Here is a 15965-nt window from a genome sequence, read left to right as displayed (position 1 = left end):
GGCAAGCCATTTAAATGCGCTGTACGTCAGTCCCCCATCTGCAGCATGGGGATAGTGATCCTTCCCTCCCTACCTCCCAAGGCTATTGGGAAGATAAATCCATTACCGTCTGTGAGGTGCTCAGACATCCCTGACATGGAGGGCAGACATACGCCTAGACAGAACTAACATTGACAAGGACACCTGTCAGCTGAGATCACTACAGCATCTGCTTCTGGTGCAAAGTGGAGACCCCGGCTTCTGTAGGCAGCAGAGAGTGTCCTGGACTCCATCCCCGGAACATGAGAGGAAGTTTATGAACTGGGTCCGAGCTTTGACGTTAGCCTTCTCTCTGTAATGGGACAGAACCGGAATATGCCCCTCCCTCCCCCCACGCTTGTGGAAAATTTGAATCTGAATGTATTTTAAGAGATGGGCCTGAGACCTACAGTCAATTCCCTTCCTCCCCATCTCCAAATAAACTTGGCTGCAAGCAGAGTTTCCCCCTCACCAGCAGCATGTCGCAAGGTGTTGAGCCAACAAATCAAGGCTTGCATAATTCTGTGCCCTCCCTGCTCAGTGGGGTTCCTCAAGCTCTCAGGCTAAGGGGGTTCCACTGGGTCTAGTACCCGGTAATACATTTTGTGAGGCATGACCCTCTCCTGGCAAATTCACCCTCATATCCCAGCCCGGGACACAGAGCCCCTCACTTCCCAGTTCACACCCACGAGGCTGTAATCCTGGAATTCTATCCCTCCACTTGCTTCTCCCTCGCACCATGTGCCTCCCTCTGCCCTACTGATGGAGTGAGGAGCTGGAGACAATCAATACAGGGCCAGGGTTTCCTGATCCAGGCTGATGAGAGCAGCAGCAACTCAGGCTGAGGCAAAGCATGAATTATGTATGATGCTGCAAGTCGCCGGCCCTCTCTGACTGGTCCTTGGACCAAGGCAAAGGAGGTAAAGACAGAGAGCGAGCGAGAGACCACTCTCCAGAGACCCAGAGCGTTGGCTGAGAGGGAGCGAGCGAGCAGGGGAGGGCGGGGAGGGAGGAGCACATCCTTATGCAGAGATGCTGCAGTGGCTTTGGGCACACACAGCCAAGCAGCAGCACAAAGCAAGAACTCGCCTGAAGGAGGAGAGCGGGCAGGAGAGAGGAAGGTTGTTGCAGCATCGAGGGCTCTAGGATCTCCCCTGCATACACGCCACGCACACGCACACACATCAACACACGTGTCATCCAGCACAGGGTAAGTGGTCTCTCTCTGCGCCTTGATTTGTGGTGGGGGAAGAATTATCTGGATTTCAGGGAACCATTTCTAAGCCAAGCTAACTTTCAGTGACCCCAGGGTGATGCTCATCTTTTCCAGGGAATATGGCACTGGTAATACCTCCTAGGGCACCTGCAAGCCACCCATCGGCTCCATAAGGGGATGGTCTAAGGCAACAGTGTGGGGCTGGTTTTGTGTGTTTATCAGATGGTGATCATTTTGCAGGAAATGCAGGCACTGGCTGTGCTGGAAAAGGGATGGAGGTGGAGTGCGTGTGTGTGTGCGGGGGCGGGGGGGGGGGGGGAATCCAAAGAACATGTCCAGGAATTTGTCAGTTCTGGTAGCGGAATAGAGAGAGCCTCATCCAGCAATTTCAAAACCGACAGGGCTGTAAAGCCGAGGCTGCTTGTGTGGAATAGTGCTGGGTTTTACTGCCCTGCTTTCACGGTGTGGTATTACGTTGGGGGTGAGGGCGGCACTTTAAAAAGACCATTGCTATGATCACAGCTCCTGAATTTCTGATTCGGAGGGCGGGAAGCATAGAGTGCAGCTCACCAAAGCAATGTTCCTGCCCTCTCTGTAGAGCTCTTTAGGCTTGCACCCAAGGCAGCTTGTAAACACAAGCTGGGAGAGATCTGGAACAGGGTGCAGGCAGAGGGGTGTGGTGAACCTGAGTTCTCCACTGCAGAAAGAGGGGATCAGAAAGACCATGGCCACCAGCGTCCCCCCTCCTGTCCCTGCGCCTAATTAGGACTCCAGAGCTCAAGCAGGAGGGCAAAAGTTCGGGCTCTTGTGTGTGCGGAGGATACTTGTCCGTGCTTCAGGCTGGTGAGGGCTTGTGTAACGTGTCTGGGTGCTACGAAGTGCTACAGCGGCACAGGGCACTGGTGGGGCCACAGTGATTTTCAGTGGGGCTTGCCTGAATTAAGTCACAGGTGAAAGCCTCCATGCTGGCCCTGCAACATCAAGCAGGAGCGAAGACAGAGGGATGGATGACATGCAGGAGATCACAGGCAGGAGGGCCTAAGGGCTCCTCTCGGCTTTCTTCGCACCCAGGCATTCAGACTGCTGATGGGGTCAGTGCCAGGGTGAATGCGATAATGGCTGAGGCTGTTTTCTGCAGCTTGTGTTTTAAAAAGTGGGTCTCACCCCTTGCCCCATTATCCCATCCACTCCTGTTCCATTCATAGAATCATAAAATATCAGAGTTGGAAGGGACCTCAGGAGATCATCTTGTCCAACCCCCTGCTCAAAGCAGGACCAATCCCCAATTTTTGCCCCAGATCCCTAAATGGCCCCCTCAAGGATTGAACTCACAACCCTGGGTTTAGCAGGCCAATGCTCAAACCACTGAGCTATCCCTCCCCCCATTGACTTCCCTACAACTTAAAAGGGTCTCCGGGACTTCAGAATCATGCATTTATTTCGTGGGGCGGGGAGGGAGGTCATTTAAAATTAGCTTATTTTTCTTTAAAGAAAGGAACACTAGTTGATCCCTTGGACAGGAACTAAAACCCTTCCCAGCCGTGTCCTGGGCAATTCCCCTCCCTCGCCAGCCCTGTTCTAGTGCAACTTTGGGCAGGGAACCTCACTTTCTGATGCAACTAGCAAGCATCAGCCAGTGCTACCCATAAGACAGCAATCTAGAAATGAATCTTTCCTAAATCCAATAAGACCCACTAATCATTTAGTGACACTGCCTAAGAGCATTGGCGGCTGAGAGCACGCACACATGCTAGCCCAACACCAATGCATCCTTTTGTTTCAACTGGATTCTTCTTCACTTCCCGTCCTAAACAGTGATGTCCTGTTAATCAGCTTCTAAGAGCCAACCAAGCAGTGGCTGAGAATGGGGTCAGTGAATCAGTAAAGCACTGGGTGAAAAGTGCACTCGGGGTAAGATAATATTGAACTTCAGTGGAAGTCTCGTTGTTGAGTCCTCTTCAGTCAACAAAGCAGGGCAAGAAAAGAGTCCATGTGGACTGTTTCCCTGCTACCCCAATTCAGAGAGGGGCTGGGTTTAAAAACTGGCAGACCTTGACTTGTCAGCTGAGGACTGTGATAGCCAAACTCTGGGTTGGCACCATCTCCTCCTCTTCCAAAGAGCCTGCATCCCTTACACACACAACATGCTCATTTAACCACTGGGCTACCAGCATTGTAAGCTGAAGTGTTTCGGGTCACGTGTACTTTAAGAGGAGTTTTTAAAAAGACATCTAAGGAATTCAGGCACACAAGTCCCATTGATTTTCACTGTGCTCCTAAATACCTGAAGCACTTGTGAAAATCTTTTCCCTCAAGGTGCCCTGCATGTTGCAAAGAGAGTATTGAGGCTAACCTTTGAGGGTAACTTTCAAAAGTTACCCTCAAGTAAATGTATCATAATATTCTACAGTAGCGGCCCAGCATGCTCCATCTTACAATAGCAATGATGCTGCAAGGCTTGTACTGAGTACTCTAAAATTCTCTAGGACTAGGTGATCAGGAGAGTGGGTCTGCTCAGACACTGTCAGCCTGAAAAGCTCACATCGACTTTACAGTGTGGTTTTAGCTTGAGCTGGAATAAACATCCCCTTTTTTCCATGAATTGGTGAAAATCCGAAATTCCTTCCAGCCATGACTTTTATCCCTCACAGGCCATGGGTGGGTTTTCCCAGGCACGGACTCCTGCTCTGTCACAAAGGACTGTCCTCACAATGTAAACAAGTCCCCCTGTGGCAGAAGCTCACTAGAAATTCGCTGTTAGGTCTAGAGAGAGATAAAGTTACATTTCAGAAGTCTGTCTGTTGGCAGAAGCGGGATCTTCCCCAAAACAATGCAAACACTCGAAGAAATTCAGCTCCAAGGTTTGACCTTGTGTGATCCTCCACTCCAGCCTCCAAAGCCGTGTTCACTTCTCTGAACACTGGCCTTTGTCTCGCCCAGGAGGAGCTCACGAGGTGAAATGGCCTCTCCCCACTAGGGCCAGACAGGCACTCTAGGGAACACAGGGATGAGAACCTGCAGTTCCCAGTGGGGTGTATGGAAGCTATATTTGCTCAACATCAGGGCTTTCTAGAGGCAGCATCTCCTAATAGCAGGGGGGTGAGCTGGAGGAAAACTCCTGTTCAAAGTGGAGAAAGCAGCAGACTAAAGAGCACCATCTGCCCCTGAAGAACTGAAATCATGGCTCACTACTGCACAGTCACTCCCTTTCCCCAGCCTGACAGCCCCACCCTGCCCTGTGGAAACACACCATGGAACACCACACTTACCTATAGTTTCTTCAGTCTTCTCTCTCCCTTCTAGTACCCTCTTTTTCCTCCCTTTTCTTTCCCTCTCACTTCTTTATCTTTTAACATTTTCTTTATCTTTTCTTCTTTCCTCCCCTTTCTTTCCTTCGCCTCTTCCCTCTTTTTTCTTTTCCTTTCCTTTTCTTCTTCTCCCCCTCCATTTTCCTGGCCTCTCTCATTTGCTTTTATTCTCTCTCTCTCTCCTTTCTTTCCTTCATTTTTAATCTGCTACTATTAATTATTTGCATCGTGGTAGTGCCTAGAATTTGGGTCAAAACAGCGGGGTTTTTTTTTTTTTTTTTTTTTTGCAAGAAAACTGGTTTTGACCAACATTTTCAGCCACCTCTACTCAGGCTTCTGTCCCAGCTCATAGTGCAACAGCCAAGGGAGAGCGACAAATTGCCACTGGGGGTAGGATCAGGTTACACACAAAAATCACCTCAGTGGCATGAATGGTTATTCTTTAGCTTTCAGACACAAGACACACACAGAGCTTCGTTTCAGCCTCTATCTTTTTATGATTTATATCTGGCGCCCCAGTCAGAGTGCGACTGTGCTAGGTACTGTACAAATAAGTCACACAGCTGAGCACAGTGCAGAATCTATACACAACAGAGTACACCATTCACACCCATGGAAACATGGGCACCCATGTGAAAACTGACCTTAGATAAATCAAAGCAAGGCCAGTTTTTCAGGTTTTCACATTTCATTGCATACCTGAAGCTTACTCTTTAGGGGGAAAACATATATAAGCCCCAACTTGTTTTAATAAAGTCTTAATAAATTTATTAAGTGTTACGTTCATTAAGAACTTGAACCAAGGACTCATTCCCAATAGGCAACTCCCTGCCCTAAGCAACCATGTTAAATCAGTCCCAAGGTTTCCAACAGAATTTTGTCTGGCCTTTAGAGACTATGTCAAAAGGCTGCCCCATCTCTATAAAATGCTTTGAAATTTTTCTTCAAAAAGTAGCAATTCCACGCAGCCACCTGAACACCACAATTACCACATGCTGCACCTCACAGCCACTTGAAACCTGACAGCAACTACAGGGACAGATCTTCCCTGAGCCAAATGCACAGGGTTCCATTGCTCTTGCTAAAGCAGAATTAGTGTTTGCAATACAGGGCCTATGACATACATATCCTCACTTCTGTTTCCCTGCAGCAGAAGGCAGTTGTGCTACATACACTAGTCAGAATTATTAATCCAGTGGGCAGCCGGCATTTTGCTTGTCCCTTGGGTTGTTTGCTTGACAGAGGTTTCCCTGCAGCTAGTCTGCGTAGTTGTGGGCACGATCCCTTTCCTCAACAAACCGCTGCGCTATCACCATCCTTGGCAAGTGAGATTTCTAAAACTGCCAGAGCCTTTACTGCTCTGCAAACATTATTCCCAGGAGTACTGCATCCATGTGGTTGGATTCCTGGGAATGGCAACTGGCCTTTCTGAATGTGGGAGTCTCTGTAGGAATGAAAGCATGTGGCCAGACATGTAACCATCTACCAGTCCTCCAATGCAAAAGCAGATTATCTCAAACTAGAAAACAACCGTGCAATGTTGTCATGTAAACAAACACACGCTAAAGACTCAATAATTAACAGGGGGGTTTCAAGGATGGTTTTAGAAACAGGTTAAACAGCAGAAATTCAGAAAGTAACAAAAAAGTTACACACAGAGAAATCATATGAGGCAAACGGAGGCAGACAAAAAATTCTAAAAATTATCTGCATCAGTCTTTCTATAAATCAGGGCATCACATGGCAGGTCTATGCTGCAAAAAAACCCACAGCAGCCAGTCAGAGCTCAAGTCAACTCACTTGGGCTTGCGAGGTTCCCAGTACGGGCTAAAAGTAGCAGCAGAGACCTTCCCACTCAGGCTGGAGTTTGGGCTCTGAGACCCTTCCCTCCCACCAGGTTCCAGAGCCTGGGCTCTAGCCCAAGTGGGAACCTCTACACTGCTCTTTTTAACCCCATAGCACAAGTCTGAGTCAGCTGACCCAGGATCTGAGACCCGCCGTCCTGGAGTTCTGGGGGGTGGGGGGGGTTCCCACAGTGCAGACATACCCTCAGATGTAATATGTTTATCTGCAATGTTTTTCAGCCACCACATGTCTCTGTGTGCTGTACAGTGGTCCAGGCAGAGTGTGGCTCCTGCTAAACAAAAGAAACAAAGCTGGAACACGAGTTATGTGGAAGTCTGTTTGCTTGTTTTTATAGCTGTTTTCTTTACAAGAATGCCCTGTTTACAACAGCCTATGATCCACATATTTTGACAGCAGTTGTACAGTCCAGTATTTTACAACCTAGCAGGATGTTTAATGCTGGGGTAAAGGGAGAATTCCCATGCTCTCCAATGGGATATGGCAGGTGTTTCCATCCTGGAAGGATTGTAAGATATCAATCCTGATTCGTGACCCTGATCCAAGACTTGAATTATTTATTTTTGTTATTTATGGTACAATTTATAAAGCTATTGGTCTTATTTCCTAGAGCTGTGTAATCTGGTGGTGAATCCATAATCTCGGAGGGGAAAGGGATAGATTTTTGTGGTGGGCTCTTTTTATTTTAAGGAGGGGCTATTTGACACTTCCGGATGTTAAAAATAACCCCAGCCATCATAGAGTAGGGAGCAGAAAGTGGAGCGAGGAGGTCAAAGGGCTCTGGAATTTATCACATGGACATAACAATGCGCAGTGTGGTATCAATAAAAGTGGGGTGTGAAGTATTGTTTTTCTTGAGTCACACTTGGCCGGAAGGGATGAACACTTTATTCTACTTGTGCATTCATGTGGGGGCATTGGGTGGTCACCACTTTCCAGTCTCCTGCATGCTGCCAGGGCTGGCATTAGGCGCTGCAGCAGCGCCAACGTGGGCAGCGTGGCCAGCTCCCCCACCATCTAATGCAATGGGTTGACGGTGCTGCAGCTAAGTGCTGGAAGAGCGAAGGATGCCCCAGCTGCTGCAGTGACCTGCGAGTGCTGATGCTGTGACAGGGCCCACGTGGTGAGTTTAGAAGCAGTGCAATCACTGTGCTCTAGAGACGCTGGAGCCCTTTGACACTACTGAGGCTTTCCAAGGGGTGGGTGGTGAGGTCTTTCATCCCTATAATCTCTCCTCTGGTTTTGGCGCTTGCCAAGCAATGCACCCTCCAGCAGCTAGGAGAGCACAGAGACAGACTACCTCAGGGCTAGGAAGCTGTTTTTACCCACACATCAAAAGGTTTCTGCTGACACCACCATGGTAACGATGACAGTGAAGAGCAGGTAGTTTGGGGAGTTGTCAGTGCAGTGGATGCCCTAAGCTTTAGTCAGAATTTCCCTTTGCTGAGCTGTGTACCTATGATAGATGATGCAAGACTTTAAGAACAAGAGATTTTATTTAAAGCATTTGCCAAAAGCCCCTCTCTTGTTTTGGAGATTTTATTTTTCTGGAGATCTAATGGACAGAGCATGGGACATAGTCAGAACACTTGGATTCCATTCCCATCTCTGCTACTGACTCAACCATGTGACCTTGGGCACCTCACTTAGCCTGTCTGTGCCTCAGCTTCTCCATCTGAAAAATGGAGTTAATAGTCAATATCCCCTGCATGAGGAGGGGGTTGTGAGGTTAAATTCAAACATGTTTCTAAGGGGCCTTGAAACACAATATATTGCCATAGTGAGCTCCTGTTACGGGGACCCAATGTTTTAAATTTCAGCACCTACTATCAGGAGCCAAAATCAGCCTAAACAGTCTCATAAACACCTAAGTGATGAATTAGCACTTTTTCCTATTTTTAATCAACTTACATTTTCACCACTGAGGGAAAGTTATTCGGTGGGGATGGGGATCGGACAATAAATGATTTAACAACAGTAGACACTGAGATTCAAAAAGTTAAAGCTTCAAAACCATTCAAACAAAACCTGTCAACATGACATGTCAAAATAGACCAAGTAAATATCTTTAAATCAGACTACAGTCTCAGGCAGTGGGTTTCTTACTTTGTCTAGCTGTACATTTAGATCATCATCTATGGAAATATTTTTTTCATCATATGTGCATACACAGTGAAATCAATATTTGCAGACATTTAGGGATAAAAACCTAATATTTCTAGGCTTGGAAGGATTAGGTGGAGACAGGCTGAAGGAACCATATTCAGATTTCGAACATCCGACAGTCCCAGGGCAGGAGGCAGGAATTTGGTTTGGCCAGTTATATAGCATTTTCCATCAACACCTCTCAAAGCACTTTTCAAAGGAGGTCATCATCAGATGGGGAAACTGAGCCACAAGGAAGGGGAGTGAGTTGCCCAAGGTCACGCAGCAGGCCAACAGCAGAGTCAGGACTCTAACCCAGGACTCTTCGAACCCAGTGCTCTATCCATTTGGCCACATTGCTTCTAGTTACAAAGAAACAGTCCCTTTGCAAAACTCAGACCTAGATTCCAAATAGCCCCAAATATTGAAGTGTTGGTCCATCTCTAATAGTGGGTATTTTGATCTCTTTTTAAATTTGTCTCTGAGAGTAGCACCCAGAGGTCTCAGTCAGGAACAGAGATCCATTATGCCAAGTGCTGTACAAACATGTACAAAGACACAGCCCTTGCCCCCAAGACCCTACAATCAAGGCCTTGATCCTGCAAGCTGCTGTATGTGGACAGATCCTGCCTCATCCAACTACTGGAGTCAATGCAGCTGATTTGCCTGTATTGAACAACTTTCAGGAGCAGGGCCTAAACGAGGGGAAAGATTGAGAAGTACAGAGACACTGATACAATGCAGCCTTGGGACCTGTGACTTACATAAATGCATTCCCCAACTACTATTTAAAAGCATTTAAAAGAAGCAGAAACAAAGGAGGGATTTTAGAAGACTCTGCCTTAAGCCTGATAGCCTTACTAATGTCCTGCTCAGAGCACATCAGAAAGCTCTGCCTGATACTTATACTAGCATGAGAGAAATAAGATGGGTATATTTTTGTCCCGGTGTGGAAATAAACCTCTCACTGACCTTAGGGGGAGGCGTATAAGTGCATCGAGAGCAGAACCTGTGAGGTGCAGAGCACCTGTTTTCACAATGCACAGAACAATCTGCTCCTATGAAATATCAGTTTGGAGATTTCAAATCCATCTGTTAAGCCAGACTTTCCAAAGAGCTCAGCTCCCATTTAAGCACCTAAATAAAAGGCAGATTCCCAATGTGCTGAGAGCTCCTCTCAGAATCTGGCCCACATAGATCTCTAGACCCCATCCATCTCCCTGCTGATGAAAGATTGTTCCCTACTGCATGTGTGTTCATGGTTTGTTCATCCAGTCTAGTTTCACATGTCCCAAGTGATGGGGTTTTGCCACTTGCCTTGGGAAAGACTTATCTCTTGCTCAGTATATTTCACTGTCAGGAAGTTTTTCTTAATACAGCCTAAATTCTCCCCTTTTCTCAAGCTCATCCCATTATATCATATACCATGCTAAATAATTCCTTTTCATTCCCAAACATAGATGACACCTTAGGGGCACTTTGGGAGACAGGAACCAGGAGATACTTATCTGTAATTGATAATGATCAACAGTCAGTTTCCATTAAGGAATAAAATAATCAGTGACCAATAGGTCACCCCATTGCAGCCAAGAAAAAGTAACTGGCATGTCTTGGAGCTAAAATCAACATTCCCGCAAAGTAGCAAGGAGAAAAAGGATGAAGCCTGACCTTGACAGAACCAGCTTTCCAGCGTGGGGCTGCCAAATGCAGGCAAAGCAGCTGCAGAATCCTGCAGGAGAAACCATCACCAACCAGGCATCAGCTAAGCATTGGAGCCTCATCTCCACATGCTTCTGTTTGCCCAGCTGCATTACCAACTTACAAAATAAAGACTCCCAAAGCCTCTTCTCTTCAATCCAGGCAGCACACACCCCACCGCAAGCCAAGTAACTCAGGTCATTGAAATGTACTGGAGTTTCCTTGGGTTCAGGACGCACAGCTCTGTGTTGCATTCATTCATGCAGATCATTTCAGGCAATTAACAAATGCAGAAATATTGTGTGCAGGCCTATGTGTTAACAAACAGACTCGCCTACACTAAGGGTCCTACAGCCAATAAACAATGGTTGTTGGCAATACCATTGCAAGCTTCAAGCCTCCACCCTTTGCATTATGCCCTTCGTAAGGGCCACATCCTGCAATCTGATTCACTTGGGCTAGACCTCTGCGCAGAGTCCACAGAATCAAGATCTGGCCCTAAAAGACCAGCTCTGTAAGGAAAGTGGCAGAAATGAGCATTGGTCTCTGGGGACGCCTGTCTCAAAAGTAGGGTAGTTTCCATTGATATAGATAGCAACTCTATATGTTTAAAATAATTCCAAATCAGTTGTTTTGCATGAAGTTGTAAATACACCTGAGATGAGACTGAGACCTGGGGTGGGCAGGGTTTCAGAATGACTCCTTAAAAAAAAAAAAAAAGAAAGAAAGAAGGAAGGAAATTAAAAATCAGAGCTGGGCCCAACCTAAAACCTCAGACCCAAACCTGCAAACTTTGGAGCTGCCTCCAAATCTGAACTGGGCTCTGGATCCAAATTATGCAGTTGGCCCCCCTCTTTACTACAGAGCAAAAGCAAGTGACAGGGTGCTCAATACTTGGGTTTTAAACATTGCAGCTCTGAGCTCATCTCTAGAAAAGAGCAATCTAACTCAGGAAGGCGAGCCAGATTCTGACAGTCATTTTTAGGGGGCAATAAGTCCAGGCCAGTGACTCAGTAGTAACACAACATAGGCCCTCAGGGGGTTCCCCAAACTTGTAATAGCTGGGAATGCAGAGTGGGGCTGGCATTGATGGCTGTGCACAGAGATGAAGGACAAATGTTTAACTATCAAAGGAAGACCCACCAACACCAGATTCTTACTGGCTTAGATTCCAAAACCTCAGACTCTGTGCATGAACCCGGGGCTGTGATTGCCCTGTTCCAGCAAAGCCCAAAGAGGGACGTTTATGGGGTACTCTGCCACGTTTTCCTTTCCAGCAAGAGAACAGGGAGCTAGGCAGCACTGGGGCAGTCTAACCACTCACCCCCTCTCAGTTTGTTATTTTAAATCCCTGTTTCTTTTCTCTTTCATTCACTGCAACTTACCTGTTCCAAGCTGCTGCTCTGCACCTCAAGCTCTGCTTGGCAAATGAGGTCCAACATGGACAGCAGCTGATTAGAGACTAAATCCCACCCCCAGTTAGTGCTAATTCAGGCTAGTAGCCAGCAAAGATATGGTTAGCTAGACTGGACTTGGTGAGCAATTAGCCTCAGTTAGGCCCAGCTGGGGGTTGTTCTCTGGCCTGTTTCAGACACAGGCAGTTGTTCTGTTTGTTTATTTTGCTCACACTGCTGGGATTTAATAAGCATGTCTGGTAATGAAAGCACCTGAGTGTGCAAGCAGTCTGGCTGTGGTTATTTCTTCCCCTCCGCTCCCCATCCCACACCACACTATTAGCCTCCTCTTTTGTTAAGTGTTTCTAGCCACTTCCCAGCCAGTAGGAGGCTCTGGAAAGCTAAAGGAATTTACCAACTTCTGCATTGACATCCAGGCAGAGGGAGCTTTGCATTAACTTCAGTGTGGCTCCAGGCAAGTGCAAGGTTGTGCCTGTGCAGATCCAATTCCACAATCAGGGCCTTTATTTCCCCTACTTTTCAGAGTTAGAGCTGGTTAGAGGGGCTTTGCACCATTAAGTTTCCAATAGCCGTTGGTCATAGGGTGACCAGACAGAAAGTGTAAAAAATCAGGACACTTGTTTTTTCCAGGTGGGCTGACGGGGGTGTAGTTACACATACAAGACAAAGACCCTAATATTGGGACTTTCCGATGGTCACCCTAGTTGGTCACCTTTTCTAGTCGCTGGTTAGAGCAGGCTGGAGCCCTGCCAGAGATGGGTGAGCAGCATTCTTCAGTACTCAAGCTTCAGAGAGCGATGGCTTGATGTCTGCAGCACCGTCACCACACTGGATGTGATTCGACCCCTGGAGGTCTTTGACCAGAAGGAGAAGTTAGCTACTGCCCTATGCGAAGTATCCCTTGCCCTGAATGTGCAGTCAGCCTAGAGGCCCCAGATGGGACAGAGCAGATGCTCAACAGCTGTTGTGTTTCCTATGTTAGTGGTGACAAAATAACTCTAGACTGCAGGTGTAGCGTGGACAAAATGTTATACAAACCACCTGTACAGCTCTGCCAATGCCACTCAGTCCTGACCTCATCCCACTTGTTGCTTTGGACCTTGGCTACTAGACAGCCCTGTCTGGGATGTTCAACAACCAATCTGGGCCCAGGGTGCTTGAAAGAGATCTTGATTCAGTGACTGCAGTTCCTGCCCCTCATACTTTGTCTGGACAACTGAAGCCCTTATAGTTCCCAACACCACTCTGCCAATGCATCTCAGCCTTCCCACCCTCCGCCTCTCAACGCTATTCCAGATCTGCCCACCCCCACTGGAGCTAATCAGGGCCAAATGTGCAGTGGTTTTGTGATGCAGTAAATGTAAGATAAGCAGAATGAAAACACCTGGCTTATTTCGGTATTGATTTGAGACTAGATCTCAACCCAGGTCTCCAAAGGTAATAGGCCAGTGCATTCACTCCCGGCACTAAGTGAGCCCTCTTCACAAGTGCAGAGTGATGGCAGTAGATAGAAACTGAGGAGCATTCCCCTGCCCCCAAAATATTTAACCCGCTGTAGTAGATTTAACTTGAAATCAGGGACTTCAGAGTCCGTGGGAACCGGGCAGCTTTGGGAGCGTACGGTAAGACCCAACACTTTGGTTCAGCCTTCTTAGCGCTTCCGCTGAGCCACAGCCCACAGCCAATAAAATGAATCCAGAAAGCACACCCTATAAACCTCCAGCACCAGACCTCCCCGGGGGCAGGTGCTGCAGCCCCAGAGGGACAACCAGTAGAGAATGAGCTACAGGCTGTAAGCACCATCTGCTCCCCTCGTAATCCCGCAGAGAAAGAGCCTCCTGGAGCTATGCTCCTTCCTTTAGAAACACTGTACCCAGCATCGTTTTCAACTGGGCTTGTACAATTACCACACAGTGAGGAGAAAGCCTGTACAGGAAAATCTTTAGTGCAATCCACATACAGTTGCCCACCCCACCCACAGCTTCCAGCTCCTCTGGGTCACTTCAGGGCACAGCTGCGGCTGGCAGATTCTAGGGTAGAAGAATGGACCCCCCTTGCAAAGCTCTTGCAGCGGGGATAACAAGCCACCTTGCTGTTCTGCCTGAGCCCTGGTAGCTCAGATTTGCCCCCATGGCTCAGGATGATCTCCAGAGACTGTGCTGAGGGTCATGGCTGTGCCACAGAGAGGGCCTTTGTTTTCGGGGGGGTTTTTGTTTAAAATTTCCTGGGAATTTATCAGTGTGTATTTTAAAGAAATTAAATGGGTGTAAAGTGACAAAAAAACAAAAATGAAGGGCGAGGGGGGTGAGGGATACCCGGTACTCTCATGGGAGGCCAGCAGGCTCAGGTGGAGGGTACCCAAGAGAGTGGATGACTGTAATGACTGTCCTTTCTCAACAGCCCCGTCTGTAGCCTGCTGCCTGGCTTTATGAGCCTGATCCTAATCAATCTCCTGCTCCCTGCCTCCTGTTCCAGGTGCAGCCTGTGGAGTTGATTGGCCATCCCAGCAACCTTAACCCCACTCAGTCCTGTGTGGGGTGGATACCCCATCGCACACGCCAATCAGTGACCTTACCAGCGCTGTTTCCTCGGTTGTGCGAAGAGCCAGTTTGCTTTTGTAGAGTAGTCCAGGAGCGTTGGGGCTGTGCACACATTGGTTTTTGTCGGCTTGTTCGTTTTCCTGTAGGGTTGCTCACAAGTGCAGGGGCATCATGCACTGTCTTGTTTTTGTAGGGTTGCTCATGAATCCAGATGGAACTGAGCTGCAAAACAGAGATGGATTTTGAACCCCTGTAATCTGGATTTTTGGTTTCACCCATTACAGACAGTGAGGCCAGCTGCCAAACCTGGATCCTGGTTTGGATTTTGGACACCTGACCATTAGAGGATATTCTGGTCAGGGGTGTAGAATTTATACTGGTCTCCTTATGGAAGCAGGGACCAACTGCAAAACTTGGATCCAGTTTTGGATGCTGAATCCCATGAAGTTCAGGAAAGTTTAAGTTTGGTATTTAGATCCAGTCCCATCCCTGTTCCTGAACATGGGCTGCTGTAAAAGCACTGGTTCTTAGGAAGAATGAGCAAACAAATACATTATAATAAAATTAATTAAAATCCAAAACACTGAGGCATTTTGTTCTGGGGAGAAAAAAAACACAACAAATATTGCATGGACTTTGCAAACCAAAGCCAAAAAAAGGTCACATTTGGGACCTTCCCAACTTCACCATCCTCTTTCAGCACTGTATGAATGCCTGGCTCCCTGTCCCAGCCATGGCAACAGAGTCAGGAATGCCCTTTTATTATGGGATACTGCTGCTGTAGGAATGGTTATGTTTATGCCCAAATGCTCATATTGTCACTTAACCAAGGGGGATTAAGCTACACTCATTTAATAGATTGCACTGTGGCTGTGATGGCATCATAGTCTCCTCCTGTTAGAGCCCAGCTCCTCGCCGAAGGGTGGGAGCTGACAGATTGAGGCAGTGAGCACTGCTGAGGAGGTACACACTGCCTAGGCTGGCAGCCCTAGGGGGCCACGAGGTCCCACACACGTCAGAGTAAATCAGAGCAACTCTAGAAGGGTACACATTAAAAACTCTCAAGGAGCAGGGAGTAAAAGGTGGGGATGGGCTGGCTCACAAAATGCAAGGCAAGATGGGAGGCTGGAAGGGAGAGGCTGTGGACTTTACTTCTCAATGGACCTAGTTTGGTGCAAATGCACTGGTTTTCAGGGGAAAGGGTGGCTGTTACTTTTTGACAGAACGAACAGGGATTTTAATATAGGTCTTTTGCTGAGGTAGGGAAGGAATGAACAGGCAGTCTGGATTTTTTTTTTTTTTTTTAATCTGCCTGACTCCCGCTGTGAGTTCCAGGTGCATCCACATAGAATATAACTGCCGTGCTGCTAAATGCACCATGCAGACTGTCCCAGCCTTGCTACTGAATGACCCATGCAGACCACCCCTGCTATGCTGGCCAATTGCTGCCAGTGAATCCATGCTGAAAGTGCCTGGCGTACTGCGTAATATACTCCAAGTCTTCATAATGGCCACTGATAGCAATTAAACGTCAATGGTTAGTGATGGTACAGTGGATGAGGGTCTCCAGTAATGCGGTTTAAAGACTTAACAGATGGTTCATTCCACATATGTTACTGGCAGATCTGAGAGACAAGGTGGGCGAGGTAATATCTTTCAATGGACCAACTTCTCTTGGTGGAAGGGACAAGCTTTCAACTTCACACAGCTCTTCCTCAGAGCTGGAGAAGGTAACCAGAGTGTCACAGCTAAATACAAGGTG

At 47.5% G+C, this 15965-nt stretch overlaps 2 protein-coding genes across 4 annotated transcripts in view; one reads left to right on the top strand and one right to left on the bottom strand.

Annotated features, from left to right (window-relative positions):
• The window catches only part of RBBP5 (RB binding protein 5, histone lysine methyltransferase complex subunit), a 174565-nt gene that overhangs the window by 82817 nt on the left and 75783 nt on the right, over positions 1–15965 (bottom strand). For all 3 annotated transcript variants that reach the window (XR_012155823.2, XR_012155824.2, XR_012155822.2), the window contains exon 14: positions 14239–14425. The gene's annotated coding sequence lies outside the window, so the exon portion shown is untranslated. The remainder of the gene's footprint in view (positions 1–14238; positions 14426–15965) is intronic.
• The window catches only part of CNTN2 (contactin 2), a 44897-nt gene continuing 30020 nt past the window's right edge, over positions 1089–15965 (top strand). Inside the window, exon 1 of the mRNA XM_073319998.2 lies at positions 1089–1228. The gene's annotated coding sequence lies outside the window, so the exon portion shown is untranslated. The remainder of the gene's footprint in view (positions 1229–15965) is intronic.

The sequence above is a fragment of the Lepidochelys kempii genome, chromosome 21 (genome assembly GCF_965140285.1).
Source record: "Lepidochelys kempii isolate rLepKem1 chromosome 21, rLepKem1.hap1, whole genome shotgun sequence".
Classification (NCBI taxonomy): domain Eukaryota; kingdom Metazoa; phylum Chordata; order Testudines; family Cheloniidae; genus Lepidochelys; species Lepidochelys kempii.
Note: the sequence above shows the minus strand (reverse complement) of the source record. Positions and strands in the feature narration are given on the sequence as shown.